Below are 26,523 nucleotides of genomic sequence, written 5' to 3' on the forward strand. Positions count from 1 at the left end.
AGAGGCTTGAAAACCCACTTACATCTGAGGCAGAGATTGAATCTTCAAATTTTTAACCCTGTAAGTAGTAAGCTGGTTTAATGGCTCCTGATTCCAGCTGTACCTGGTATTGAGAGATGCTACCAATTACCTATGTGCCTGGGTTCCATGCGTCATTGGTTTCAACTCAATATGTCTTTTGTAAAGTGGTCACTTAGCTTGATGTTTAGTTTCAAAAGTACAGAAAAATGCAATGTAATAACTATTCTTTTTGTCCTAGAGATATTGCAGAATCTGTTAGGGTAGCTACTTTGGTAGGGAAGTGTGAAAACATACCCACAAGTAACTATTGGAGTAAACTCACAATTTCCTTAGTTATCTAAGGAGCCATTAAATATAATATCCCATCATAAGAAGTACCAGAAATGGATCAGGAAGCTGAATTTTGTATTTTTGAGTTGGCAAACTAACACCAAATTGCTCGGTTTTGTACTCCCTTGACCTTAGTCAGGTAGGCTGTCTTGACAGGTCTATAGCCGTAACAACTGAAGCCAAAGCCCCTGAGGTAGGAACTCCGCAGCACAAAGGCGTTGATAGCTCAGGAGGCTCACCATCCTACCCTGGGCTTCGGTCTTATAGGGAACATCTTTCCTCAACATTTATTCCTATTTTCTCAGGCAAAAGTACCTCTGACATTCTTCTGGGGAAATCTACATTCCATAGGCTGCTTCTGTTCTTGGTCATTCTCAGCCATACGTGACTGACTTTATCTTTTTTTAAGCTATTCTGTTCTCTTACTCACACACCCATGACTATTGTAACTAGTTCGGGGATGGGTGTGCTATCTAATCAGGCATTAAAATCCAGGAGATACTGCTGGAAAGGAGCAACAACTTTTTGAGAGGAGCTTTTGGAAGAAATATTTGAAAGATAATAAAGTACTTTATACCCTCATGGGGGAGTCTGGAACTTCTCAGGGTAGTGGTGAGGCCCTTTTTAGACACTGAGGATGAGTCTGATACCACAAGGGGAGACTAGAGACAAGGAGATCCTGGTTTTTTATTAAACTGAGCCTCCTGAATCAGCCTCACTTAGAGGCAATACTACATTGACTTTACTGTCTATGAAGTAATGTGTACTGTTTTTAAAAACAGAGTTGGGGTTTTCCTGTCACTTGGAACCAGCTGATTCCTAATGGTTTAGCCTAATGGAACATCACTGAGGAGAAAGTGTGTTTTTTTCATAATTTGCAATGTCAAAACCAACCTGTTAGTTAATAAGTTTGAGGAGGTAGTTAGTAGAAATACTGAAAAATACTAATGGTTTTTCAGACTAAAATCTTCAAAATGGATGAGGTTTTATATAGGTCACCTAAAGGTAGCTGGAAAAGCTATGTCAAGTCCAATAAAAATGAAAATTATCCCATAGCCAAAGGTCATTCTGCCCATAAGTTTACTACTATAAGTGACATTTTAAAATAAAGACAAGGTAGTGCTTTGAAAACAGAATGTGTTTAAATACAATACACTAATAAAAGCCTAGAAATTAGGAAGCTACCATTACTTATCTGACTCCTGTCCATAAGTGATGAATGTTAAAGCAAAGGAAGATTAAAATGGAATATGGTAAAAGAAGAATTGGCTGAGTAATGTTATGGCTCATAACACCAGCCCTTTTTCTAGCAAAGGTAGTACAGAGTAGCCCAGGTGCCAGTCATCCTGGATCCGGTGAGCCTCCAATCAAAAGAGACAGATCTGAGTCCTGGTCTCACCAGTCAGCCTGGATTCCTCTAGCCAATTTCAGAGGCTTGGTGATCTGCCTCTTGTTTGGAGGCAGGATGAGGACGTCGATGGCAGTCACAGGTAGATGCCTATATCCAGGATAGCCATAGGTTTTCCTGAGTAAACAGCAGAATAAAATGACACATATTAAAACGTGAGAAGACTAGAAGAATCCAAAATAACTGGCTTCAGAAAACAAAGGTCAGGTGGTAACTTGGCAAACAGTTTCCACCTCTGCTAATCCCAATATTTCACTAACTTTGGAAATTTGGGTCTATATCCTCAGATATTACATCAGCATGGGGTAAAGGTAATATATGTGGTGTTAAGGTAATTGGGAAGCCCAGTCTAGCCACCACTCTCACTTAGATTGATAGTATCTTTCCTGTCAGTGAAGTAGTTTTGCAGTTATCTATGGCATATACAAGTTCGTTTTCACAACTGGGTATATTCTAATGTTTCAGTATTTATTTGGACCCCAAACTTCTACTAGATTGTATCCCTGAGAAGCAAATATCAAGATGGGATTAGATGCTTACCAATTTTTTGAGGTGGCAGGGGGAACCTGTAAGGGAAATTGAGGATAGAGCTGGAAGTTTCTGGGATACCCATCAGACAAAATTGCAGTTCTGACTCAGATAAAGGAAAGAGAACAAGAAAGCCTTAGGTTTCAGTGAGCTAAAAGCATTTTGGCAAGGTCAATGGTAAGCACAAGGATGCAAAGCATCCATTGCCAAATCTCCCAGGAATGGGCCTTCCTCAGTATCCCTGCTGCATTCAGTTGTAGGTTGGAAACTGCCCATGGGAAGTATGGCATTCTAATGGCAACCAGTCTGCTACTTGGGCACAGAAGCAGATCTGTCAACCCAGGCCTACAGAGTAGCAACTCCATGATTGCCCAGCCCTCTCTTCTATAGGCAAAACTCAGAGGATTTAAGTGGGATGAATACAGCTGTTCCTGGAATTTATCTTGGGTCACAACTGATATCCATCTTGATCCTCTACCCTTGGCTGACATCCCAGCTAAGGATTAGTGGTTTACCTGTGGTATAACCCCAACCTTCCTCTTCAGGGGTCTGAACCCTTACTATTCATATCTTTCCTAGCCAGAGCTGCTGAATGTATCTGAATTACAATGGGGGAAGGAAGTGTGAGTAGATAATCAAGTGGGTCACCTGGTTTCACACACTTCTTACCTGTTTCCATCATTTAAAAGTAGTCAAACCTCTTTCTCCTACTTATCAGTCAGTGATCCCTGAAGTAATGACTGACAAAGTGAACCAGGGTGTCATTTGGAATTATGGGACATGGGACTATACTTTACATCCTGATTCCTGGACCCAAGTAGTTTGCCTACTGGATATAATACCATATAGGTGTCTATTTTATGTATAGAGAACATCCTGAGGAAGGCACTCCAAATTACAGCATGTTAACTGAGTGCCTCTGCTATGCTTTCTGAAGATTTTTTTCAACTTTATGATGCTAACTGCTTAAGAATGGTGTTCTGTGATATGACCAGTGCCCCCATGATTCAGGGGCCATTTTTTTAAAGGTATCATTGATATACAATTTTATGAAGGTTTCACATGAGCAATACTGTGGTTACTACATTCACTCATATTATCGAGTCCCCCATTCCTGCCACAGTCACTGTCCGTCAGTGTAGTAAGATGCCACAGAGACACTATTTGTCTTCTCTGTGCTACACTGACTTCCCCGAGACCCCCCACACCATGTATGCCAATCATGTCCTTCAATCCTTTCTCCCGTCCTCCCCCACCCCTCCCCTTTGGTAACCACTAGTCTCAGGGGCCATTTTATACTCCCTTTTCTGTGAAGCGAATCCATTGGTCAAATTGTTGCAATGCTCTTGGGTAGCCATGATGGAGTATTGTAGAAGCCCCAGACAGTCATGCTAGTTGAGGTTCTGTAAGCAGGAGAGATGAACTAATACCAGGATTAGGTATCTTTGTGAAGATGAACTGCTGGTTCTTCTATAGTGGAAAGGCTTTAATGTAGTCAAGGTAGTCAAGATGCTATCAAGTGGCAAGTTGGTCTCCTTAGCAAATGATTGGAACTCAACTTCCTCTTTGTTGAAGGCAGGACATTCAGAGGCAAAAGTAGACTGTCTTTGTAAAGTGGTATTCCATGTAATTGGGAACACGCAGCCTTCATCTCTGCAGTGACGCCAATGTATTCATTTGCTCATTGGCTGATGAAGTCTGGCTGATGTCAACTGGCAAAGCCATTTCATCTGAACCCATTGTTCAATGCCTCTGCCATGGTCAGAGCTGATAGTGGGTGTTAACATGTGATATGAAAGCTGGCATATCTTAGATGTCCTTACAACCTTTGCTAGACTACTTTGTCTAATTGTCCAGTCCTTTTCTATTGTGTCACTTCCCAGGGATCAATATATATTCTCTGTTTGGGCCCCTTGTCATTCCACTTCAAGTTGGTTTGTCCTACAGTAGCAGGAGTTGTCAGCCAATTACTCTCCCCTAAGTAGGGGCATCAGAGAAGCAGATTTTCAAGGTTGCCACAATTCTAAAGTATAGCCAAGATGCTCTGGAACTGGAAGTTGTGATTAGCATTTGGAACACAATTCTGTCTTTCTAACCCCAGAACAGTATTAGAAACTCTGATAAAAGTTCTTATATGTCTGAAGAATCTAGGTATGTGTTTCTGTAATATACTTTGGTATCTGGGCCCTTATGATAAGGGTTGTGAGGGAAATGGTTTATGAGGGAATTCTTGAAATAGATTCTCATTTACTGGCAAAAGTGGAAAGAAAAAAGTTGGCTGTGGGCTATTAGACTGTGGTCAGGACTAGGCCTGATGGAAGTTCCCATACACCATGTGGGTTAAGGAATGAGGACTGCATGACATCTGTCAGTTTTGGGTAGACAGGCTGGTGGTGGATGTGTATTTCATGCTTACTTGAAGCCCTGTTCCCTTTGGGAACAAGTGTGTCACCTGTCATCATCCTTTAGAATGGGATGGAAATTGATAGTGTCAAATTATGTCAGAAGTCTAACGTCCTTTTACAGAATCCCTGTATTGAGTTTAATATGAAGGTTGATATTCCCAATTTCCTAATGGACAAGATCTCCAAGGCTAAGAAGAATTCTGTAAGAGGCACATACAAACATGTCTGGCCTTGGACAACATGTAAAATACATGCCTTTCTAGTTTCTTGGATTAGTTTGCCAAATCATATCCAGAGTTGGCAACTTTGAGTCAGGAAGAATCCTAGAGCACAGGCAGGCCGATGATTTCCAGTGATTGGGGGGCCTGGGTTCCTTCAGCTGCAGTGGTGGATGCCTTGATGGGCACAGGGGAGCTGCTATCAAGCTAGTCTTGTGTTACAGGATATGGGGTGGCATACTGATATTACTGTTGTGGAAAAGCCATATTTTCTACCTATGTTTCAAACTGATCAACTGTTTTATTGTGGGCCGTGCTGAAGACAGCCTTGGTTACAGATCCTCGGTAGAAGATCTTTAAATCCTTGGTAGAAATGTTGCCCTCATTTGTCAGTTTGGCTTTGGGGGAGAACAAGTGGGAGCCAGAGCTTACCTACCCATGCAGATTACTAAGGGTTTGCTCTGTATCTCTGTGGAGCCTTCCATGAGAAGGTCTGCCTGTTAAGTGCCCACTCAGGAACCAACCTTACCCGCCAGCTAGCAGAACGAATGAAGCCTGGGATTCCATGGGAAGGCAAGTCTGCACTTAACAGCTGGATAGCTCTTCTGTGGACACCCTCACCTGGCTTATTTGCCTAAGTGGGTCAAAACCAGATTATTCCATTTAAGCCCCTCTTCCTCTGTGAGCAAAGTACTTGCAGAATCCAGAAAGGACAAGGTTTCTGGGTCTATGGGATATTGCTTTACCTGGTTATCTAAGATCTATGCCTTATAAGATGTGGGGGCTGCTGAGTACCTCTCCCATCTGGGCTGTAAATGTAGGTGGGAGAATCAAAGCCCAGGGGAGACCTGAGGGGTAGACAGGTTGGGACTGAGTTCAGCACTTTGTCCAAGAGATGGCAGCACTTGATCACAGAGCAGAGCTCTGTGCTCCCTGAGACCTCAGCGGGGTTGGAGACTCAGCTGGGCTGTCCTTGAGAGGGCTTTTGGGGTAGAAGGAACCATGGGTGATTGACTAGATAGTGCTACAGGATATCCCAAGTATGCAGCTTTGGATGGAGCAGCTTTGGTAAAGAGAGTAAGCTAAGTGAAAAGGAGAATGGTTCTTTGTAGATGATAAAAAACAGAAGCTGTCTAGCAGAAAGAAAAGGACCTCAGTGGGGAAATGGGCTCTGAAGGCTGAAAAAAGGGCCCCATAGAAGCAAGAGGTAAGCCTTGTCATGCACCAGTGGCACACACCTAGGTGGGTGGATTGTCACAGTAGCAGAGGTTATTTTGTTTTTGAAAGTACCCCTGTTTGAGCAGCATGCTTCCTTTTCTACAAATACTTTCACATTTTCCTCTTATGCATAGAGAAAACAGGTCATCTGATGGAATAAGTGTATGACCAAGCATGTCTTCCTTGGGTTCAACCTCTTGGCGTCTCATGACATGCAACTCCTCCCTGAGCATGGGAGCTTTTCCAGGCCTCTGAGGCTCAGGGACTTTTTCTCCTCATGTGGAGAAGATAAGGGATAAAGCACAGTAAATGAATAATGTGAACCTGAGACCTTGTGGGAAGCAACAGAAGACTACAGCTAGCGGCCATGCACCCCTGCCCGCCTATGCAGCTGAATTTGCCTGTGTGCCCCCACAGTTTCAGTTTAGCATTATTCAATGTGCATAGTGACTCTTGGGTAGGAATGTTTTGCCAATCATTATAACAAATTTCACATGGTGAATATAGATTGCAAGGAATATCTCTGAACTTTGGCTCAAAAGAGTCTGAATTTTTGGATCTTTCAGAGAAGCTGAAAAATTATGACATAGAATGCTAAAGTATTCTGTGTTAGTCGAGGCAGTTTTTATAATCCTGTGATGTTGACTCCTCTGGTGCTGGTCTAAATGTTGTCACATCTAGAAGTTACAGATTAACATCTTAAGGTAATTCTGTTTGGGTGTTGAACTCAACATAAATTAATTTTTTGGTTTGGTCTAGTATATTTTAGGCAGCATTTAACTTACATGTACACAGAATAAATCTACATTTTTTCCCAGGTGTTATGGAAGATGTGGCAGTACTTTTCTCTGACTTACTTTACTAGTGGAAACATGAATGTCTAGTAACTCACCTCCTTGTGCTAGTGTGTGTCTGTGTTGGGATCCTTCCTGGAATTACAGATCATATGAAACCCGTTCTTGAACTCTGTCTAGAACATTGATGGCCCTAAGTGGGCAGTAGTCTCCCCTAATTCTAGGAGGAAGATTCAATTTAATGCTTTAGACATTTGATTTTGGGGCTAAATAGATGAGAGATGCACAGAATCTCCATGTGAGGAGCTAACAAGATGAAGGAAATGACACCAGAGGACAAAATTACTCAAATCTAGGTCCATAAGGAGCTGTACAAGTTGTTGTGTAACTAGCAACTAGAAGAATCTGGAAAGAGATGGCAAGCCTGGTGGTGCCCGAACCAGGCAGATCTCTTCATCTGAGAGGGTTTAGGGTTCAGAAGGGCTTTGTACTGGTGAGCAGGCAACCTGGGCAGGAAGAAGGGAATTGCTTTTCCTCATGCCCTTTTTACCTAATGCTGTAGGTTGGGTGTTTTGGAATCAGAGATTGAGGTGGAATTTAGCTTGAAGAAGCCTTGTTAGAGCTGAAATCCTGTAAAAGGGATGGGAAAGGATACAAAACTGGGAAGTGGCTGTAGTTCACTGTAGTGTAGGCACAGCAGAGACTGGCCAGTCCCACAGGAACTTTGGCGTGTGTATAGCAGCTCATCAGAGTTTTTCCATGATGGCCTGAGTGACCCAATTCTCCCCCATAGAAGAAACCACTTTTCTTTCCTTCTAGAGATTGTATGCATACATTTAAATTTCCATGGAATAAAATTATACTACAGATCCCATTTTATGCATTACCCTTTAAGTTCTGAAGTGTCTCACCTTGTCAAAATGGAGGTGTTGGCAGGGCTGCATTTGTTTCTGCAGGATCTAGAGAGGAAACTAAATCTGTTTTTCTTACTTTGCCAGCTGTCATGGCTGCCTGTGTTCCTTGGTCCATGGCCCCCTTCCACTCAAAACCAGTGATGGCTGGCTGGGTCTTTCTATGTCCCGTCACTCTGACAGTGACTTCTTTGCTTCTCTCTTCCACATTTAAATACTCTTATTACACCATCCAGCTGGGACCATCCAGGATAATCTCTGTATTCTGTAGTCAGCTCATTAGCAATCTTAATTCCGTCTATAATCTTCATTCCCCCTTAGCATGTTACCTAACCTATACACAGCTTCTGGGATTTAGTTTGTAGATCTATTTGGGGGCTATTATTCTGCCTAACACAGAAAAGAGTGGGAGCAATCTCCCCCGAAAGGGGCAGGTGCTCATGAAGGGAGTATTGGCTGTGCTTCCCTGGTTTGGAAAACATCGTGGTCTCTCTGATCTTCCTTTACTGTGACCTGTGAGCCTGTCCTGGTATCTCCACAAGCTGCCTAGCTCTCTAATGTCTGGTTGCAATTTGAGGGGCTTTTGGACTTGCTGTTTTCTACCCCTTGTGTCTGTAAGTCTAATAGGACTTAAGGACATGTGCCTAGACTCCTCCCCTATGGCCTGACCATGTTTCTCTCTTTAGCTTTGTATATGGCAGCGTTCATGTCTTTGTGGATTCTGAGTGGTTTCCTCCTCACATCAGATTTGTCTTTTGAGCTTCAGTGCTCAAATTGCCCTTCTCTGTATAATGAAGTTACAAGACTGTTATTTAAGTATTTGAGGCAAAAACCAGGTCAGGCTTTTCTATATTTTGTAAAAAAGAAAAAACATAGATAAATCAAGATTTCATATACTTAAAATGACCTGTAAACTGAACTCAAGCCAGTTATTTGAATCATATCTGGCTTAAAACTTATTTCCAAATAATATCAGCCCATTCAGATTAACTCCTGCTTAGTCTGAGTTCTTCATAAAGCAACCTTGAGAACAGTGATTTAGGTCAAGTAAACTACAGGAAGGGTAATTCCAGGAAGCACAGTGGGGGAGTTAAGTGAGACAGGGAAGACAGGAAAACCATTAAAGATGCCTCAGTAGGTGACCACTGTGGGGAACCTAAGCCAATTCTGAGGACCATCTAGTGGGACAGTTCTGGGCAATGGTCTAGGTAGACCACCTACCCCTTCCCCTTATTAGCTGTGAGTTCTTCCTTAGGCACTCACGCCCAGGACTCACACAGATAAGCCGGGTCCTGTGTTAGGAGAGCACAGAGACAGGAACCCCCTGGCATGTGGAACTGTCTGTAGGCATCCTCTGGGTGGCCTGAGCAAGCAAGCAAGATGAGCTGAGGGCCTGCTCAGTCTACCACGTACACATTTGTATCTACTGGAGCCCAAGTGGAGTTCACTTGCTTTGTCTTGACTGGTCACCAGCTTGATTTAATATTTACAAAGAAACTTATAATAACATGATTAGTGTGACAAGCTACTGTTTCAAGAGGTCACAATTCCCTACAAGTAATGGGTATTCATCTTCTCCCTCTTCAGTTACTCTTTATAGATTCCCCTTGATCCTCTGTCAGTACTTCTGATCCTAGTTGCTTTTTTAGTAAGGGTTCTGAGACTTATATTCACTGGGAGTCTGACTACCTAGTTTTCTTGCTTTTGTCAGGTCATGGATGCTGCATTAACTGTCCCCACTGAGTATCACTAAGAGACACCGAGTCAACCCCACAAGTTTAGACATACTCCTCCATTTTGCAGCAGAACCCTATTCATGATGCTCAGGGTGGGCGACCCCTCTCATAACAAGGACTCCTTGCTTTGCCTGCTTGTCTACAGGCAAGAGGTACACAGAGTGACCAATTGCAGCCTTTGTTTTTAGGGAACTCATTCTATACTCTTGATGGAAGTCTTCCTCTCCAGGAGATTGGAACCTCTAATCCCATTGGGTCTGAACTTGTGGGGTTAGGAAATACCCATCACTAAGTGGGTGTTAGCTTGTAATGGTGTCAGGAGCCAGCCTACTTCTATCCCTTGATTATGGATATAGTATTATAACTCTTGTGGAGAAATGACTATTTCTTCAATTAAGAGTAAATTTGTGGATATGATATGATGTTGGGTATATTAAGGGTTGATTTAAAACCAGCTGGTACAGGCCACAAATGGATGGGTTTGAGGGATGGGTGTAGAGTCAGCTGAACTCAGAAGGCTCCAGTTCTTGAGCTACTGGGAAGTACCTCCCAGCTAGTCTGAGGCTCACCTTGTCCACACTGTCTGGTCAGGAGGTCACTCATCTTAAGGTGTTTCACCTTCTTCAGAAAGTGGTTCTCCAAGAAATCACATGGGTGGGCATATTCATGGTTTGCAGAGGTCCGAGTATGTGGGTCCAACAGGACCGGTTTCTGATTTTTGTTTGTGGCACATAGTGTGACCCCATTCATTCTGGGAAGAGGGTGCAATTGATGAACTCACTTAGCAACTTCATGATACCTTTGGTGTCTTCACACATTTCTTCTGCTAGATCAGAGGAAGTGGTTCATGCCATCTAGGGCTGAATTCTTGTGGCTGAAGTACAAGTCTAGTACGTGGTAGTTAGAGGGTGCTCATAATCAAACTGGCCGGGGGTTGGCAGCATTCTCTGGGTGGGATCTCCCCAGGGTACATGGAAGCTTGTAGTGTCAGTCAGGTGCTTTCTGTGAAAGCTACAGCTGGGCTACAGGCTGGCCAGGAGTTTGGAGTATTAGGTTGAATTCTCTAGAAGCAAGAGCCTAAGTGAGAATTTGAGTGATTAGGATTTATAACTAAGAAAAATTGGGTAGGTAATACAGAAGTAGACTGCACAAGAGGATCAAAACAAGGGTGTGATACCAGATGGAGTCCTGCTGATGGTAAACATGTGTAAATGTGGCAGATTACCTCTGGAGACAGTATAGGTCATACTTCAGTTTATCTAACAAAGGCAAGAGAGCAGAAGGTTTTATCTTCTCAACCCATCTCTCATTAGCCAAAATCTGTCAGTAGGGGGACATAAATTCCCAGGCCTTTTGAACCCCCTTTTGGCAGCACCCTTAGCAAAGACACAAGGGCTGGCTGTTAGCAGTCAAATAACCAGGAGCTATTGTGCCATATATGGCAGAGAGGTCAGCTGAGCACTGATAGTCTTTGATAGAGGGTTTCCCTGAAGTCTGGAGCTAGAAGGGAAAAACCCTCCCCTCGGATTTTTCCAAATACTGGTAAATCAAGAAGCAAATCTGCAAAACTGGAAGTGCCATGAGTTGTCATGAATTCAGCAAGAGACCAATATATGCTAGATTTTGTTTGGGGTCCACACAAAAGACAGTGGAATATTTGCAGAGAAGTAATTAAGGGAGTATTCCAAGAGAAACAAGTCAAGGAGTGGGGAGGTAGGACAGGAGTTGGTAGGTAAGCCAAGGAAGACTGATCTCTGGCAAAATCCTGTGCACTATTCTCCATCCATTTTCCACAGGAGAGCACCAGAGTGTAAGTCACACTCAGCTGTGGGTTGGGCCTTCAAAGTAGTATATTTAATAGTCACTAGTTACTAGCTGCTCTTATTTGGTAAAGGCAAAGAAGCACAAAGCCTCAGGCACTTCTGGATCTTTGGGTGTACAGGCAAAACAGTTCCAATCAAGGACAGCTCTCCAGAACAGAGCAGGACCTGGCCCTGGAAGTCACATGAGAGCCAGAGCTGAGGGGATATGGATAACTGGTAAAAAGAAACCTGAGGGGATATGGACATGGCCTCAACATGATTCATTAATGACTTAATGGTTAAAAGAAGAAAAGGACAAAGAATAGGTGGGAGGTAAGGTTCTGTTGCCTCTGCTCCTTCATGTAATACCTCCCTACATGCCTGTCCTAGGACTGTGACCCCTCATTGTTCAGAGCTGCCTTTGGGCCTAATCACAAGGAAAAAAAATTATCTCCAGACTTGTGAAGTCCCTTGCTCTGATCTTACAAGTCTAATTCAGCATCTTCTGGAATGCTCCAGAGTATTGACTGGGAGCATGCTGAGATGTTTCCAGAGGGGGTCCCATAGCTGGATGGCCTTCTGTCAGGGAGCCACCAGGAGGCTGAGATAGGTCTTTAGTGACATGAGGTACCAACAAAATAGTATAGAAATTCTGTGTCTTGCTGTAGGCTGTATATCCTAGTACTAAGCTGGCAGGGATACTAGTTTTATTATTGGTGTCTCACCAGTCATTTTGGTTGTTAAGCTTTTTCTCCAGTGGATTCCAAAGGAAGGAATTGTCAGAACAGTACTCTGAGTTTTGAGAACAATATCCTGGGGACTCACTCATGAAAATCAGTTCTGCTTTTTGTAAATTATGGGGTCACATTTTCTTGATAATATTTAAAGTTTCTGTACTATCTTCTTACTCAGTCTTGCTGTTAAAATCACAAGTTCTTTGGTCTTTTTGCTGAAATGCCCAGAGGATTTTGTTCAACTTTGAAGTTTAACATGACCAGATTCCTTTGGTGTTAATTGAGGAATTGGGGTCATCTTGGCTCTACCCAAGTATGTGAACCACACCATACAGGGGATTCATAGAAGAAACAAGGTGAGTATAATGGAGAAAATATAAAAATTAATGTCTTTCCCTTCTGCCAATTTGTCTTTGAGTATGTCGTAAAATGTTTTTGATCACCTGACGTCATGTACTGGGATAAAGGAATTGCTGTAAACTGGCCATTGGACATGGAGTTGCCCAAGTGCCAGTCGGCCTGGACCCAGTGAGCCTCTCACCCCAGGAAGCAGGTCTGAGTCCTGGCCTCATTGGTCTGTCTGGGTTCCTATGGCCACCTAAGCTTCAGATGCTTGGTTTTCAGTTTCTCCCTGGGGCAGGCTGAAGGTGATGAGTGTCACAGGCAGACAGCAGTACCTGTGATGGTGATGGGTTTCATTTGGGTCAATAGAATAAAATGGCATATGGTAGAACATGAGAAGACTGGGACAGAAGAACCTAGAATAAGTGGGCCCAAGCAGATATGAGGTGGAAACTTGGCAAATAGTTATCATGCTTCTTAATCCTTATACTTGAAAAACTTTTGGAAAGGGGTAACCATGTACCTTGGGCACCCCATCAATATGGGGTACAGCTAATACCCATGGTGTTGAGGTAATTCAGGATCTGCACTAGCCACCTCTTCTGCCTTGGGTGGTCATCTCCCCTCTGAATGGAGTAGTAGTCTTGGGAGCATCTACAGACATCTATAAGCTTACTTATTCAGTTGGGACTCAAAAATTTTATACTGTTGGCTCACATCATCTAAGATGCTAAGATGGAATTATGTTCACCAGCTTTTGTGGTGGGAGGAAGGCCTGTGAAGGAAGGAAAGTCACAGATCTGGTGGATTTTGGAAGAGCCAGCAACTGCAATACAGGTCTGTGTGCAGGAAAGAAAAGGAAGAAAGGCTGGGTAAGAGGCGTCTTAGGCTGTGGCGTAATACTAGATGCCTTGGCAAGGTCAGGGATTAACAGACCAGAAATCCCCTCTCAGAGGAGTCCCAAAGTCTCCCAGGAATGGGTCTTCATCAGTATTCTGTGGTTGGTTGGAATCAGCCTGAGGGAAGTATGAACTTCTAACAGCCTCCATAGTCTGCCTTTTATGCTGACAGATCTATTTTTCTACCCAGGTCCACAAAGTAGCAGCTTCATGGTACCCAAAGGGCCTCGTTTCCAGAGAGAAAACTCAAAGGGTGTAAGTGGGATGAGACACAGAAACCATTGCTTAGTTGATCTTGGGTCACAGCTGATACCCATCTTGTCCTGCCTGCACTCTCCACCTCATCGGCAGTTCAACTTCCCTGGTGGTGTGACCCTTAGGTGGTCATCCTTAGGGACAAGAAAGGAGGTACAAGGGGATAGTCAAGTGGACCACAGGGTTCAACATACAGTTTTACCCATTATCATGTAAATGCAGCCCAACCTCCTCTTTTTGATCACTCAGTTATCCCACCAACAGTGATGACTCATAAAATGACTCAGTATGTCATTTTATGTAATGGAATGTGGGACAGTTTTAGCTTTCACCTCCTGATTCTTAGACCCAAAGAGTCTCGCTACTAGGGATAGAGCACCATGTAGATGTCTCTAATGTAAATACTATCCTGAAGGAAGGTGTCCTAAACTTAGAGCATGCTGTTAGTGCTTCTGCTATGCTTTCTGAAAGGTCTATAAACTTGCTGTTGAAAGAAAAGCTAGCTGCTAGGTATTATACTGGGATATGACCAACGGACCCCATGATCAGGGGCCCACTCAGCGCCTTTTCTGTAGGTAGCCTGTTGGATAGGAGCTTTGCTGACTGGGATCGCCTATGGGTAGAACGTGGTGTAGGGTAGGGCTATCTGCCTCCCCCACTTTTCCTACTGTTCTGTAAGGACAGCTGTCCACTGCTTCATCCTGGATATGTCTGGCCTTGAGAAACCTTGAAAATACAGTGTGTTGTACCCATGAGTAAGGAGCTAGATAAGGGCCTTGAAGGCCAGACACCTGGCCATGAAGGCCACACGCATGTGTGTCTTCAATTCTTATGGGTAACCTTGAGTTAGCACTATAGCAGTATAAAAAGTACAGCTTTATGCAGAATAAAGTGGCTTCTTCTGAGCACCCTCCATGACGACTCCCACCTCTTTCTTTGCTCTTCACATCACCCCAAGACCTCAATGGCAACCCTTGGACCCTGACACATGGTAGAAGCCCCCAGAATGGTACTGTTTGAGGTTCTGCAAGCAGGAAATACCATCCCATTCCAAGATTAGGTATCTGTTCCTGGGAGCTTGAATTTCTGGATTTCTAAAATGAGAAAGGCTTTATATAGTCAATGTAGCCAACTTGCTAGTAATAAGTTGGTCTTCTTTGCAAATAGTGCAGTAATGAATATTCAACACTCCTTTCTGTTGACAGTTTGGGCAGTGAGAGGCAGCAGTAGCTAGACTGGCTCTAGAGTGTGGCATTCCAAGTAGTTGGGCACCCAGGTAGCCTCCATGTCTGTAACCATAACTATTCATTCATTTGCCTGTCTGCTGATGAAGGCTGACTAATGTCAGCTGGCAGCCACTTTCTCCATTTGGTTGTTCTAAGCCTCTTCTGGGGTGGATGCTTTGTGGTAGGTGTTAACATGAGATATGAAAATATGCATATCTTGTATATCCATATGCTTGCTCCTAGTCTCTTTAATTTTTTACTCCTTTTCCATCTGGACCCTGACTAGATGGCCCGTCAATTAAACACTACCCAAGAATCAGTATATGTACTTTTCTTCCCACTTAATATTGGTTTGTAGCATGGCAGCTGGATCTGTCAGTCAATTACCCTAATCAGGCAGTCCCAAAGGCATATTTCAAGATTGCCACAGCCATAGAACACAGCGAAGATGCTCTGGTATTAGAATTAGTGGTTAGCTACCATTTCCAACATAACTCTGCCTCTTCCCTAATGCCAAACTACTATTAGTGATGCTGATAAAGTTTCTTAAATGCCTGAAGAATCTAAATATGTGGCTCAGTAAAATACCTGCCTGTGGTGTATCTGGACCCTTACAATGAAGGTTTTGGGAGAGATCTTCTGATTACTTGACAATGAGGAAGTTACTGAAGGTAAATCATGATTCTCATTTACTGGCAAAAGTTGAAAGATAAAAGCTGGCCCTGGGGTATCGCTGGTCCTGATCAATACTGACTGTGCCTGATGGAAGGTCCTATGTACCATGTAGTTTAGGGAATGAGGACTGAGTGACATCAGTTTGGGGCAGGGAGTGGTGGTAGAGATGGATTTCTTGTCTAGTTAGTTCACCCTGACTTCAAGCCCTGTTCCTTTTGTGAACAGGTAAGATGGGAGTGACGTGACATTATTCTTGCCCTTCAGAATGGGATGGAAATTAGCAGTGACAAATTATGTTAAAGGTCTAAAGTCCTTTTCTAGGACACCCTGTATATTTAGTTAAGAATGAAGGCTTATCTTTTGCATTTCCTAATAGACAAGAATTCCATGGGTAAAAAGATCTCTGAGAGGTCAGGATAAACATATCTGGGCTTAGCAGACATAAAACATACCTGCCTTTCCAGTCTCTTAGGTCAGTGTGCCAAAGTGTATCCAGAGCTGGTAACTCTATCTGGAAGAATCCTAAAACAAAGCCAGGCCTATGATTCTGATTGATGAAGGGGTCTAGGTCTACTCAACTGCAGTGGGTACCTGGTCTTGCATGGGAGATACCCTATCAAGCCAGTCTGATTAGGTTACAGAGTGATATTTTATTGATGTTACGACTGGGGTTAAGACATATTTTTTAAAATAACCATTTCAAACTGATCAATAATTGTAGGTCATGCTGAAGACTTAGCCTTGGTTATGTCTTGGTAGAAGATCTTTGGTTCCTTGGTAGAAATGTTGCTTTTCATTTGTTTGTCTTTGAGATGAAACAAGGGGGAACAAGAGCTTACCTACCCATGCAGATTACGAAGGATTTGCTCTATATCTCTGCGGAGCCTTCCATGAGAAGATCTGTCCTTTAAGTGCTCACTCAGGAACCAACCTTACCCGCCAGCTAGCAGAACGAATGAAGCCTGGGATTCCATGGGAAGGCAAGTCTGCACTTAACAGCTGGATAGCTCTTCTGTGGACACCCTCACCTGGCTTATTTGCCTAAGTGGGTCAAAACCAGATTACTCCATTTAAGCCCCTCTTCCTCTGTGAGCAAAATACTTGTGAAATCCAGAAAGGACAAGGTTTCTGGGTCTATGGGATATTGCTTTACCTGGTTATCTAAGATCTATGCCTTATAAGATGTGGGGGCTTCTGAGTACCTCTCCCATCCGGGCTGTAAATGTAGGTGGGAGAATCAAAGCCCAGGGGAGACCTGAGGGGTAGACAGGTTGGGACTGAGTTCAGCACTTTGTCCAAGAGATGGCAGCACTTGATCACAGAGCAGAGCTCTGTGCTCCCTGAGACCTCAGCGGGGTTGGAGCCTCCGCTGGGCTTTTGGGGTAGAAGGAACCATCGATGATTGACTAGATGATCCCACAGGATATCCCAGGTATACAGCCTTGGATGGAGGCAGTTTTTGGTAAAGAGAATGAGTTAATTGAAATAGAAAATGGTTCTTTGTAGATGATGCAAAACAGGCTGTTTAGCAGAAAGAACAAAGAGGACCTCAGTGGGGAAATGGGCTCTGAAGGCTAAAACAAAGTGCCCCAGAGAGGCAAGCCATAGCTGTTATCATGCACCAGTGGCGCACACCTAGGTGGGTGGATTGTCACAGAGTGGAGGTTATCTTGTTTTCAAAAGTACCTCTGCGTGAGCAGCGTGCTTCCTTTTCTTTTCTTTCCCATTTTCCCCCTTTTCCCCCTTTCTCCCTTTTCCCCTGTTTTCCTCCTTCCCTCTTTTTTCTTTTCCCTTCCCTTCCCTTGCTTTGACTTAAGGCATTTTATTTTTTCTTTTCTTTTTTTTGTAATTGAAGTATCTTTGACATAATGTGGTTCCTTTTTTACACCTAACTTTCATGTTTTTCTGCTGTGCATAGAGAAAATGGGTTGTCAGGAAAGTAAGTGCACGGCTAAGTGTGTATTCTACGGATTCACCTGTCAGGATATTGTATCACACACAACTCTTCCTGGAACACAGGAGCTTTTCTAGGCCTCTAGGGTCCATCTAATTTTTCTCATGTGGGGAAAAAAAGCACAGTAAATAATGTGAACATGAAGTATTGACTGTGGGAAACAATACTGCTGCTCTTGCCATTTGCCCTTGCCCCTGTGTGCACCTACCTTTGCTGTTGTGCACCCACAGGTTCACTTTAGTGTGTTTTCAGTTTGCATAGTAATTTGGCTAGGGACATTTTGCCAATCATTGTAACATTACAGATGATGAGTTGAGATTGCAAGGAATCTATTGAACTTTGGTTCAAAAAGTTTTTGAATTTTTGGCTCTTCAGAGAAGGTGGGAAATCATAAGGTGGAACACTGGAGTACTCTGTTAGTTGAGGCAGTTCTTATTGAATCCTACATGATTTTTATGGTCTGTTCCACATCTGGAAGATGCAGGTTAACATCTTCAGGTAATTCAGCCTGGTGTTGGACTAGGTATAAAACCCAATTCTCTGCCTTGGTCTAGCATATTTTATAGATACCCTTAAATTTACATAATAAAACATATCTACATGTTTTAAGTGTCTTGGAAGATTTAGCAATACAGAGATTGATTTCTCTGAACAATCCACTGCTGGAAATATGATGTCTGGTAACCTCCCTCTGCTAGTGGTGACACCATGTTGGGATCCTCCCTGGAATTACAGAACCTGTGAAGCCAGGTCTTGAACGTTAGCCAGACCATTGATAGTCCTTAGTGGGTGGTGCTCTTCCCTAACTTTAGGAAGAAGATATAATTTCAGTGTTTAGACAGTTCTGTGTTTGAAGTGGACGGGTTGGGAGACACAGAATCTCCATGTGAAGAGCAAGCATGAGGCAAGAAAAACACACCAAAGGATAAAATTCTTGAAATCTAGGTCCATAAAGAGCTATAAGAGTTTGCATGTAACTAGAAACTAGAGGGATGTGGACACCACAACATATCCTAGAAATGCCAGAACTATACCAATCTCTTCAATTTGAGAAGGTTAGTACTCAGAACTCGGTCATAATGATGGTTAGGCATCCTGGGCAAGAAAGAGTGGAATCCTGCTCCTCCAAGCCCCTTTTGCCTAGTGTAACAGGCTGGGCTTTTTAGAATTAGATGTTGAGGGGGAGTTTAGCATGAGAAATGAGCAATGAAATCCTATAAAAGGGATGGGAAAGAAGGAATGGGAAGCAGTTGCTGTTAACTATAGTATAGGCACAACAGGAGCCTCGGCCAGGCCCCAGGAGCACCGACATGTATGTGGCTCATCAGAACTGTTCCATCGTGGCCTGAAGTGGCCGGCCTTTGTAGCCCTCTGCGCTCTATAATGGGATGTTGGTTGCTCAGGGAAGGGCATGCCCTTGTAGCAGAGACAAACTCCAAGGAGGTGACAGCTAGAGGCTGTGGACAGCACTCCCAGCAGCTGGAGCGACAACAATCTTACCTTTCCAAGTCTTCCATATCCAGTGACTTCTTGTGTCTGGCCTGCTTTTACATATGGCTGTGTTCACAGGTTTTCTCCTGAGGGCCACTGCCTTTCCTACAGAGCCCCCAAAATGGAATCTGATCTTAAGTACTAGATGCTTAGCAAGTGAGACAGAAGCCATGGGGAACTAGAATAAGTTCTGTTCTAAGTAGGAGGTGAAAGTGTACAGGGGATGACTATCTTTTCAACCTTCATTCTTTTATCCCACCTGGAAACTAAGGTAGGAAAATCTAATTTGTAGGAATCTAACTCTCAGGGACATTTTAGAGCATGTATATTAGGAATAGTCTGTGTGCCTCTTGAGTATAACTTCTGTAATTTGTACAAAATAGTTTAACATGTTATTTTCCACATCCCAGAGGTTTTGGCCCCCATGAAAGACTTATTTTCTCTGTCCTAGTCAAAGAGTTTAAGGTCCTTGGACCTCTGGAAGGTGATGTGCAATGGTTACCCTCTGTATTTCCTACTTTGAAAAGTCCAGTGAAAAGTTGAGAATTTGTCGCAGTTCCTGGAGAGGAGCATTCGAGGCCACTTTCTAGGTCTTCACGTTGGCATATCTTCCAATCTGTTGAAGTCTTATGCCAGTGGTCTAACAGGCACAAGAGAGAGAATCCAAAGTGGCTCAACCCGAGGGGCCCAGAACTTTAACCCTTTGCTTGCCTCATGATAACATAAGTCTTCAACTGAGCTCAGCAGAAGTGGAAGAGCCTACAATGGCTCCTATTGCCTGAAAATACTGTCCTAATGTAAATAAACATGGAAGCCTAATGGGGGCCATGTGGGCTGTGTATAGGAACCAGTGATTTTTTAAAAATTAAAGTATCGTTGATATACAATCTTATGATGGTTTCAAGTACACAGCACAGAGGTTCAATATTCACCCATATTATCAAGTCCTCACCTCCTCCACTGTGGTCACTGTCTATCAATGTAGTAAGATGTTATATTGAGTCATTAATTTATTCTCCGTGCGGCACTACCATCTCTGTGCCCTACTGTATTGTAATTGCGAATTATTGTGCCCCTTAATCCCTTTCTGCTTCCCCCACCCCAATCCCTCCCCTTTGGTAACCACTAGTCCCTTCTTGGTGTCTATGAGTCTACTGTTATATTTTTCCCTGTTTTGCTTTGTGGTTACACTCCACAAATGAGTGAAATCATTTGGTGTTTGTCTTTCTCTGCCTGGCTTATTTCACTGAGCATAATACCATCTAGTTCCATCTGTGTTGTTGCAAATGGCAGGATTTCTTTTCCTTTTATGGCTGAATAATATTCCATTGTGTATATGTACCACATCTTCTTCATTCATCTATTGATGGACACTTAGGTTGCTTCCATATCCTGGCTATTGTAAATAGTGCTGTGATAAACATAGGGGTGCATATGTCTTTTTGAATCAGGGATCTCATTTTCTTTGAGAATGGAATTACTGGGTCAATGGTATTTCTATTTTTAGTTTTTTGAAGAACTTCATATTGTTTTCCACAATGGTTGCACCAATTTACATTCCCACCAACAGTGTAGGAGGGTTCCCCTTTCTCCATATCCTCACCAGCATTTGTTGTCTCTCATCTTTTGGATAGTAGTGGCCATTCTAACTGGTGTAAGGTGATATCTCACTGTATTTGCATTTCCCTGATGATTAGTGATGTAGAGCATCTTTTCATGTGCCTGTTGGCCATCTACATTTCTTCTTTGAAGAAGTGTCTGTTCAGGTCCTCTGCCTGTTTTTCTTTTTTTAGTTGGATTATATGTGGGTGTTGAGGCATGTGAGCTCTTTATGTATTTTGGATGTTAACCCCTTATCAGTGAGTCATTTACGAATATATTCTCTTGTACTGTAGATTGCCTTTGTTCTGCTGATGGTGTCCTTTGCTGTACAGAAGCTTTTTAGTTTGATGTAGTCCCATTTGTTCATTTTTGAGTTTGTTTTCCTTGCCTAAGGAGATGTTTGTGTTCAGGAAAAAGTTGCACATGTTTATATTCAAGAGACTTTTGCCTATGCTTTCTTCTAAATTTTTTATGATTTCATGACTTACTTTCAGGTCTTAGATCCATTTCGAGTTTACTTTTGTGTATGGAGTTAGTCAATAGTCCAGTTTCATTCTCTTATGTGTAGCTGTCTAGTTTTACCAACAACAGTTGTTGAAGAGGCTGTCTTTTCTCCATTGTATATTCATGTCTCCTTTATCATATATTAATTGACCATATATTTGTGGATTTATATCTGGGCTTTGTCTTCTGTTCCATTGATTTATGAGTCTGCTCTTGTGCCAGTACCAAATAGTTTTGGTTACTGTGGCTTTGTAGCAAAGGTTGAAGTCAGGGAGCATAATCCTCCCAGCTTTGTTATTCTTTCTCAGTATTGCTTTGGCTGTTCAGGGTCTTTTGTAGGATCCAGTGATCTCTTAAAGGAGGATCTCCTAGGTGAAGCCAATGATTGCCTATAGGAGCAGTCTCATGGGCATGGAAATCTTCTCTTAGTTCACAATGACATTGTAAAGGGCTGTGGAGTTCTGAGTAGGTTGGTGTTAATGCAGTTTAGAAAATACAATTCCTGGCCCATATCCTGAATGGTGCCAGCCCACATCTTTTTCCACTCTGTCCTTTACTTTCGGTTACTTAATTCTCTTTATAATCTGTTGACAGGATAAAACCTATTTACACCCAGATAGAATGACTGCCTTAATCAGGTAAGAAATCTTGGCATAGTCTTTGAAAATGGGATAGGGTGGGGGAAGTGGGTATATTGCAGACAGCCTTCCAGGGTAGAGACCAGAATGACAAAATAGTAAGCATGCCAGGGCTTTGCTTGAATATCCACAGCCTGAGCTATCCATCTGTTTATTTCACTGTAGATGCCACCCTTCTGATACTTGGGAATTGTGCTTCTTTTAGCACAGGAAGCTACCTCCTAATTGCTCAAAGGCAGTACTGTTCAAGAGAGATATAATGTGAGCCACATGTGTTACTTATATTGAGGTACCTATGATAAAATGTGCAAATCTTGGGGCACAGCTCAATGAATTTTGACATGTATAAACACTCATGTAACCATTGCCAGACCAAGGTATCAAACATTCACACTAATGTTTTCCCCTTTATCCCCCACTTCCTTCTTCTATGGCAACTACCCATCTGTTCTTCGTGTTTGGGTTTATTTCAGTTTTATTCATTTTTTTTTAGAATCCACATTTGTGAAATCATACGGTATTTGTCTTAACTTATTTCACTTAGCATAATATCTGGGGCCATCATTATCTCAAATAGAAAGATTTCATTCTCTTTAATGGCTGTGTAATATTTCTTTGTGTATATGTATATATCTTTTTTACCCATTCATCTATTGATGAACATTTAGGTTGTTTTCATGTTTTGGTTTTTGTAAATAATGCTGTGATAAGCACAGCAGTGCATATATTTTTTGGATTGGTGATTTTTGTTTCCTTTGGGGAAAGTCCCAGAAATGGAATTGCTAGCTCATATGGTATCTCTATTTTTAGTTTGGGAAACCTTCATACTGCTTTCCAGAGTGACTGCACCAATTTGAAATTCCACTAACAGTGTATACATTTCTCCACATCCTTGCCAACACATTATTTCTTGTCTTTTGATGGTAGCTATTCTGACTGGTGTGAGGTGATACCCCATGGTGGTTTTGATTTGCATTCCCCTAATTAATGGTGATGAGCATCTTTTCATAATGTCGGCCATCTGTATGTCGTCTTTGGAAAAATGTCTTTTAGGTCTTCTGCCCATTTTTTAATCAAATTTGTTTTTGGTGTTGAGTTGTACTTTGGTATTAGCCCCTTACCAGATACATCATTTGCAAATATGTTCTCCCATTGAGTAGGATGCCTTTTCATTTCCTTTGCTGTGCAGAAGTTTTTAGTTTGATTTAGTCCATTTGTTTCTGCTTCCCTTGCCTGGGACATATCCAGAAAAAAATTACTAATGCTGACATTCAAATTTAATGTCCATGAGTTTGCTGCCCATGTTTTCTGCTAAGAGTTTTATGCTTTCAGGTCTTATATTTAGGTCTTTAACCCATTTTGAGTATATTTTTGTATATCCTATAAGATAGTGATCCAGTTTTGTTCTTTTGCATGTGGTTGTCCAGTTTTCTCAATACCATTTATTGAAAAGACTGTCCTTTCCCCATTATATATTCTTGCCTCCTCTGTTGTAGATTAATTTACCACATAGGTATGCGTTTATTTCTAGGCTTTCTATTCTGTTCCATTGGTCTTTGTACCTGTTTCTGTGCCAGTACCATACTGTTTTGTTTGCTGTAGCTTTGTATAGTTTGAAATCAGGGAGTGTGATATCCCCAGCTTTGTTCTTTTTCAAAATTGCTTGGGCAATTCAACTTTTTTAGCAGTCCCATACAAATTTTAGGATTATTTGCTCTAATTCTGTTGGTATTTTGGTATTTTGATATGGATTACATTGAATCTATATATTGCTTTGGGTAGTATGGCCATTTTAAGAATATTCTTCTAATTCATGAACATGGAATAGTTTTCCACTTCTTTATGTCATCTTCAGTTTTTTCGCCAATGTCTATAGTTCTGAGTATAGGTCTTTCACCTCAGGTTTATTCCTAGGTATTTTATTTTTGATGTAATTGTAAATGGGATTGTTTTCTTAATTACTGTTTATTTGCATACAGAAACACAGATTTTTGTAATTTTTGTATTCTGTGACTTTACTGAACTCATTTATTCTAATAGTTTTTGGTGGAGTCTTAGGTTTTCTGTATATAGTATGTCATCTGCAAAGTGACAATTTTACTTCTTTACCATTTGGATGCCTTTTATTTCCTTTTGTCTGATTGCTATGGCTAGAACTTTTTGCATTACACTGAATAAAAGTGGGCATCCTTGTCTTGTTCCTGATCTCAGAGGAAACACTTTCAGCTTCTCATTATTGAATATGATGTTAGCTGTGGATGTATTATATAAGGCCTTTATTATGTTGAGGTACGTTCTCTCTATACCCAGTATGAGTCTTTATCATGAATGGATGCTGAATTTTGTCAAATGCTTTTCCAGCATCTTTTGAGATGATCATATGGTTTTTATCCTTTTGTTAATATGGTATATTACATTGTTTTTTTGAGTACACTGAACCATCCTTGCATCCCTGGAATAAACCTCACTTGTTTGGGGTGAATAATCCTTTTACTGTATTTTTGAATTCAGTTTTCTAATATTTTGTTGAGGATTTTTGCATCCACATTCATCAGAGATATTGGTCTCTAATTTTCTTTTATGGTAGTGTCCTTGTCTGTTTTTTTCTTCCTCTTCAGATTTTTGGGATACTTTGAGAAGGATAGATAATAACTCTTCTTTAAGTGTTTCCTAGAATTCTCCTTTGTATCTGTTCTGGGACTTTTGTTGGGAGTTTGATTACTGCTTTAATTTCATTATAGTAAGAAGCATGTTCAGACTTCTAGTCTTGGTTTCATCTGGGAGTTTACATATTTCTAGGAATTTATCCATTTCTTCTATGTTGTCCAGTTTGTTGGCATGTTTTTCATAATAATCTCACATAATTGTATTTCTGTCATTTCAGTTGTAAATTCTGTAACTTCTGTAATTACTGATTTTGAATTCTTTGTTTCTTGATAAATCTAGCTTAAATTTTATCATTTATGTTTATCTTTTTAAAGAACTGGCTCTTCACTGATCTTTTGCATTTTTTTTTTTAGTCTCTACTTCATTTATAACTGCTCTGATCTTTATTTCCTTCCTTGTACTAACTTTGTGCTTTCTTTTTCTAGCTTCTTTCAGGGTAGAGTTAGACTGTTTATTTGAAATATTTCTTGCTTTGTGAGGTAGGCCTGTTATAACACTATAAACTTCCTTCTAGGAACTGCTTTTCCTGCATCCCAAAGATTTTTCATTTTTAATTTCTATTTTCACTATTTTCCAGGTATTTTTTTATTTCCTCTTTAATTTTTTCATTGACCCATTGGTTGTTTAGTAGGTGCTGAGCCTCCATGTGTTTGTTTATTCCAGTTTTTTCCCCTGCAATTGATTTCCAGCTTCATACTATCATGGTTGAAGAAGATTCTTGATATGGTTTCAGGCTTGCTAAATTTTTACTCTATGCTGGAGAATGTTCTGTGTGCACTTGAAAAGAATGAGTATTCTGCTATTTTTTGATGTCATGTTCTGTATATATCTATTTAGGCTCATTTAGTCTAATGTGTAGTTTGAAGCCACTGTTTCCTTATTGATTTTAGGTCTGGATGATCTATCCCTTGATATGTTTGGTATTTAAGTTCCATACCATTATTGCATTACTGTCAGTTTCTTTCTTTATGTTTGTTAATGTTTGGTTTATGTGTTTAGGTTCTCCTCTATTGGGTGCATAGATATTTACAAGTATTATTATCTTCTTGCTGGATTGAATCCTCAATCATTATATATAATGTACTTCTTTGCCTCTTGTTCCAGTCTTTGTTTTAAAGTATTTTGTCTGATGCACATACAATAGCTTTTTTTAAAATTTCTAGTTGCATGTAGTATTTTTTTTCATCGATCGCTTCAGTTTCCATCTGTCTTTGCATCTGAAGTGAGTCTCTTGTAAGCAGCATGTACCTGAATATTGTTTGTTATATAGTCACCCTATACCTTTTGATTGGAGCATTTAGTCCATTTACATTTAAAGCAATTGTTGATAGGTATTACTTATTGCCATTAAAAAAAACATTTTCTAATGGAGTTTGTTCTTCTTTGGTCCTTTTTTCTTCCTTTCCTCTCTTTCCTTGTATGTGATGACTTACCCACCCCAACTGCAAAATTTTTTTAATGAAGGAATAAATTTTTACATAAGATTTTAGAGAACAGTAAAGGTAGTATTTCTGATTCATTCCAATGCTAACTTAACATCCAAAACCCAAAAGATAGAACCAGTAAAGAAATTTATTAGAGGACATCTCATTTATGAACATGGATGCCATGGTTTTAATAAAAATATCAGCAACCTAATCCAGAAGTACATAATGGATATATCATGACCTAACTGAGTAATTCCAAGAACACAGTATTCTTTAATATAAAAATTTAAATCACCACATGCACAGATTATAGGAGAAAAAATCATTATGGCCATTGAAAAAGGCATTTAAAAACTTTAGTCTATACAGAGAGGAAAGAAACTGAATGAATTAGAAATAAATGGATTCCTGTGGCAGAAATTGATAATATGAAATAAATACCATATTGAATGGAAAACTGGGAAATATGGACAATGATATCACTTCATGCTATTCTCAGTATATTAATATTGCAATTCTCACCTAATGCAGTGAAATAAAAAGAATAAGGATTGTATAGAAATAAAAATGCTGTTAACAACAGATGTAATTGCATACATATGAAATCCAATCAGATGGTAGATTTATTCGCACTTATAAGCTATGTTTAATATAAAATGTATTTCTTTTTCCTCCTTACCCAAATGCAACTCTCAATAATATAAACCCAGTCTGTTTTTATATTTTTGCTGGATATGT

At 41.1% G+C, this 26,523-nt stretch overlaps 1 long non-coding RNA gene across 2 annotated transcripts; it reads right to left on the minus strand.

The window, feature by feature from the left end:
- Nucleotides 1–412: 412 nt before the first annotated feature.
- Nucleotides 413–20,465, minus strand: LOC130683799 (uncharacterized). Of its 2 annotated transcripts, none has more exons than XR_008997766.1 (2): nt 12,647–20,465; nt 413–1,876 (listed from the first exon to the last, which is right to left on the minus strand). It is a non-coding gene; the product is annotated as an uncharacterized LOC130683799 (long non-coding RNA). The 2 variants fall into 2 exon arrangements; XR_008997765.1 differs by lacking the exon at nt 12,647–20,465 and adding an exon at nt 2,300–6,918.
- Between the last annotated feature and the right edge of the window lie 6,058 nt (nt 20,466–26,523).

This window comes from Manis pentadactyla, chromosome 5 (genome assembly GCF_030020395.1).
Source record: "Manis pentadactyla isolate mManPen7 chromosome 5, mManPen7.hap1, whole genome shotgun sequence".
NCBI lineage: Eukaryota > Metazoa > Chordata > Mammalia > Pholidota > Manidae > Manis > Manis pentadactyla.